This window comes from Scyliorhinus canicula, chromosome 13, assembly GCF_902713615.1.
Source record: "Scyliorhinus canicula chromosome 13, sScyCan1.1, whole genome shotgun sequence".
Lineage (NCBI taxonomy): Eukaryota > Metazoa > Chordata > Chondrichthyes > Carcharhiniformes > Scyliorhinidae > Scyliorhinus > Scyliorhinus canicula.
Genome location: NC_052158.1, coordinates 5,789,939 through 5,795,183, shown reverse-complemented (window position 1 = coordinate 5,795,183; position 5,245 = coordinate 5,789,939).

Sequence of the window (5,245 nt, the reverse complement as noted above, 5' to 3'; positions counted from 1 at the left end):
AAAGGCGTTAACCCTTGTGTGTTTTTATGCGCAAAGAGACTTGGGTGTATTCATAGAAGGAATGCAGCAGGTTGACACGTAAGTTCAGTAAGCCATTAGGGTGGCAAATGGCATGTTGGCCTTTATTTCAAGGGAGTTGGAGCACAAAACTAAACCAGTCTTGCTGTAATTATGCAACATTTCGGTGAGTCTGTAACTGGAGGACTGGGTGGAGTTTAGGACCCCATATATCAGAAAGAATGTACTTATATTGCAGGCAGCATAGCCGAGGCTATAGATTGGTTCCTGGGATAAGGAGTGTGTCCCACAATGAGAGGCTGAGCAAATGAGGCCTAAATTCTCTGGAGTTTAGAAGAAGGAGAGGTGATCTCATTGAAACCAACAAAATTCTGAAGGGGTTTCAAAGAATCATAGACTCCCTACAGTGTAAAAGAAGACCATTCAGTCCATTGGATCTGCACCGATTCTTTGAAAGAGCTCCCTGCCTAGGCCCAATCCCCCATCCTATCCCCATAACAACCAGGGGCAATTCATCGTGGCCAATCCACCTAACCTCCACGGACGGAATTCTCCACAACGGCCGACGCCGTCGTGAAACCCGGAGTGTTTCACGACGGCGTCGGAGGCCGCTCCTCACCCCCTATTCTCCCCCCGGGGGCTAGGAGCGGCGTCTCGTGAAACTCGGCCACCGGGCCTTGACGCTTGCGTCAACTGCGCATGCGAAGGTTGGCCGGCATCAACCCGCGCATGCGCGGTTACCGTCTTTCCCTCCACTGCCCCGCAAGACGTGGCGGCTTCACCTTGCGGGGCGGCGGAGGGGAAGGAGTGCGTCTCTTAGAGACGCCGGCCCGATGATCGGTGGGCACCGATCGCGGGCCAGTCCCCTCCCGAGCACGGCCGTGGTGCTCAATCCCCTCTCCGCCCCCCACAGACCCCAAACTTACCTTTCGCGCTATGTTCACGCCGGCAGCGACCAGGTGTGGTTGCCGCCGGCATGACCAGGTCGGGAATGGCAGGCCGCTCGGCCCATCCGGGCCGGAGAATCGCGGGCCGCCATTTTGGGGGGGTGGGAGAATTGCAGGTGGTGCCAGAGCGGCCCTCCCGCGATTCTCCCACCCAACCTGGGGAGCGGAGAATCGCGCCCCACATCTTTGAACTGTGGGAGGAAACCGGAGCAAATCCACATCCGGGAGGATGTACAAACTCCACGCAGACTGTCACTCAGGGTGGGGATCGAACCCCGGGGCCTTAGCACTGTGAGGCAGCAGTGCCAACCACTGTGCCACCGTGCTGCCCATTTAATAGGGGGACCCTGAGAGATTGTTTCTGCTGGTCGAGGAATCTAAAACAAGGGGAACGCAGTCTCGATAAGAAGCTGACCATTTAGGACCAGGATGAGAAGAAATGACTTCACTCTCCAAGTGTTGTGAATCTAGGGAATTCCCTATCCCAGTGGGCAGTGCATGCTTCATCAATGAATATAGTTAAGGCTGAGATAGACAGACCTTTGGTCCCATAGCGAGCGCGCTTAACTGCTCATTTCCTGGCGCTCGCAGTGCCGAGAAACACATCAACCCAACCACATTGTATAAGGCAGTGTTCCTCAAAGTCGGGGGCACGACCCGAGGGTGGGTGTCGGGAGGGGCGAAAAACACGCACGATGATCGGTGCGCGTGCGCATTCCGCGAACATGTTAAAAACAATTCGGCCGCATTACGCAGGGGCACACGATGATCAGCACGCATGCGCAGTGCGACTGCTATTTTTTTGAACGGTTGCAGCTTTTTGTTTTACAAGTTCTGTCGTGGTATTTATTCATTTATTTTATTCATTTAATTTTTTTTTTCATTTATTTTATTCATTTTATTTGTTACAAGTTTGGGAGGGTTTATTCATTTTTTTCATTTATTTTACTAATTTTAGTTTTTATTTTTTTTACAAGTTCGAGGGGGGTTTAATTTGATAAAAGTTTACAGGAAAAAAATGCAGAACTTTGGACAGATGGAGACTCCATACTTTCCAACACCAGAAGGCTTCACCTTCATCCAGCAGGTCCCGTTGGAGGAGCGTGTACGAGGGCCAAAGGGACTCAAAACCATCTCCTCCATTTTTGTTAGCAGCAAACAAGGTAAGAGAAAATGGTGGGTCGCGAAGGTCGGCCGGCGTGGGTCACGAGGGTCGGCTGGCGTGGGTCGCGAAAGTCGGCCGGCGTGGGTCGCGAGGGTCGGCCGGCGTGGGTCGCGAAGGTCGGCCGGCGTGGGTCGCAAAGGTCGGCCGGCGTGGGTCGCAAAGGTCGGCCGGCGTGGGTCGCAAAGGTTGGCCGGCGTGGGTAGCGAAGGTTGGCCAGTGCGGGTCTCAAAGGTTGGCCGGTTGGTAAAAATGGGTCCCCGGAAAAAAAGTTTGAAGAACACTAGTATAAGGTGCTTCAGCCGGAACGCAGCCAAGACCGCACATCACCCCGTATTGTACTCTAAGGACCGCTTGTCAGAATTCCCCAGTGTAGCAAGAGATCAGGCGTCCTGATCACCAAGGACCCTGAAGCGACCACCATCCCCAACCCGCTTTAGGAGGGAACCCCAGGGCCTTGCAAAAAATGCCAGCTTGGCACCAATGCTCCTGCCAGCTAGTAGTGCCACCTGGGCAGTGCAAGGGTGCCAAGGTGTCACCAACAGCACCAGGGTACCAGCTGTCCAAAGGGCATGCAGCTGGGGGCCTCAGATCCCCAGGGAGACCCCACAAGTACCGTTCTGTCTGGTCCCTGTTTGTGGGGACCAGTTTTTTTTTAAAAATACACTTTATTCATAAATCTCTAATAAACATTCCAGAACATTTTAAATTGTCGTGACTGTACATTTCCATCAAACTTTTACATTCCCCTGACTTTCTTCCATTCAGTTGGGATGACATTACACATATATCCCTCTTTACATTACAATTCTTTCTTAAATATAACATTGTTTTGTTTCTTTTATACATTGGAGTATTGAAGACCCGGACCGAGGGGCTTTACACTGTTACCAACCCCTCGGTGTACATTTGGTGGTAAGACCTTACACTGTGGCCTTTCCCCATTGCGCCTTGGCGGCAGCTGCCCCAAGCTTGAGTGCGTCCCTCAGCACGTAGTCCTGGACCTTGGAATGTGCCAGTCTGCAACACTCGGTCGAGGACAATTCTTTGCACTGGAAGATCAGCAAGTTTCGGGCAGACCAAAGAGCATCTTTCACCGAGTTGATGACCTTCCAGCAGCAGTTGATATTTGTCTCGGTGTGTGTCCCTGGAAACAGTCTGTAGAGCACAGAGTCCTGTGTTACAGAGCTGCTCGGGATGAACCTTGACAAATACCACTGCATCTCTCTCCAGACCTTCTTTGCAAAGACACATTCCACAAGGAGGTGGGTGACCATCTCATTTCCTCCACAGCCACTCCGAGGGCATCGTGCAACGGTACTGATCCTTCGGGTGTACATGAAGGATCTGACGGGGATGGCCCTTCTCACCACCAGCCAAGCTAGGTCTTGGTGCTTGTTTGTAAGTTCTGGTGATGAGGCGTTCTGCTAGATGACTCTGACAGTCTGCTCAGGCCTCGAGGACATTACATGCTGACCACTGCTTCATTGCTTTGTGGTCAAAGGTGTTTTTCTTCAAAATGTTTTCCACGAAGGACAGATGGTCCAACTACTTGGAGCGTTCTGTGGCAATGGGGCCAGGCCCATCCTTCGTAACACCAGGGACAGGTAGAACCTCAGTATGTAGTGACACTTGGTGTTTGCATACTGGGGGTCCACACACAGTTTGATGCTTCATTGCCGGGCCAGTGCTGAACAGCACTCACCCAAGCCTCTGAGACAAAGGGGATGAATCCTAAAACCTCAGGTACCTGGGGAATCTGCACATTAACGTCAGACTAGCTGTCTCTCTCTGATATGCAGATTTGCTATAAAGTGATTCCGCCCATTTACATTGTAACGCCTTGCAAGATGGCTTTAGATCTCACCAGGTGTTGTGAGCCGGGTAGATCCTGGGAGTGGCATCTCCCAGCTTTTATTTTCCACATGGTGAGCTGCTTTCCGGGCGCAGCGTGACCATTGGATCGCGGCAATGGCTTCAGTCATTTAATTGGAGAAAATTCCGGTATTGATGTCAGATAAGCAGTGGGATCATTGATGTCGGATAAGCAGTGGGATCATTGATGTCGGATAAGCAGTGGGATCATTGATGTCGGATAAGCCGTGGGATCATTTTGAGACAGTGCAGGAGTCAAGAGAGACGGTGGTGAATTCGAGCTTGAAGTCATTAGTATGCAGAAGCAAGGAATGAGCAGAGAACCCGTATTGTAAGCAGGAACATTTGTGCATCTGAAATGAAAAACAAAAAGTGCTGGACATACTCAGGAAATCTGTGGGGAGAGAGACACATACACTGTTATCGTTTCTGTCCCCTCCATCGGAATAGGGCACCGTTAGAGATGTAACAGGCTTGAAGCAAATACGGCGTCAGGGAAAGAGGGAATATGGAAGAATAAAAGGGACGAAAGTGACAGAGCAGATGACAGGTGGTAAAGTTGCCATAGTCCCAGATGACCATGGGCTGTTTTCCCCTTTGAAGGGGGAGAGCTGACTGGTGGTGATTAACCTGAGGGTCACCATACCTCAGGCCAAGGGTGAGGTTGAGAGGCTGTGGTTCATGAATAACCTGAGCCGGTACAGGGATTGAAACCCTACCCTGTTGACCTTGTCCATCACGAACCAGCTAAGCTTGTCCCTCCGTCCCAAGATCCACAAACAGAAACGTCCTGGCACACCTGTCATTCAGCCTTTTCTTCCTTCAATAAACTGATTTATTCCCCAATCCCTCAATTATTCCTCAACTCCCATTTTTCTCTGTTATCAAGTCTCTTTCCACCTGCATTTATGACTCTTATGACACGCTCCATGACTTTAAAATTTCCACTTTCCTGGCCCACACTCTTCGATTTTCACCGCGGACGTTCACTTCCTCCACATCCTCGTCCCCTCAGGGAGTTTCTCTATTTCTGCTTTGAACTGAGGCCCAACGAATCCCCATCCACCAGCACCCTCCTCCGACCTGGCACAACCTGTTCTCAGGTCGAACAGCTTCTCCACTCATTGCGCTCACCTCCTCCAAATACAATTTGTTGCTATGGGAACAGGTCTGTGTCCAGGTTATGTTTGCACTTTGCAGGAGAGGTGCAACATCTCTACTTGCAGTCCTGTTCAGACCCCTC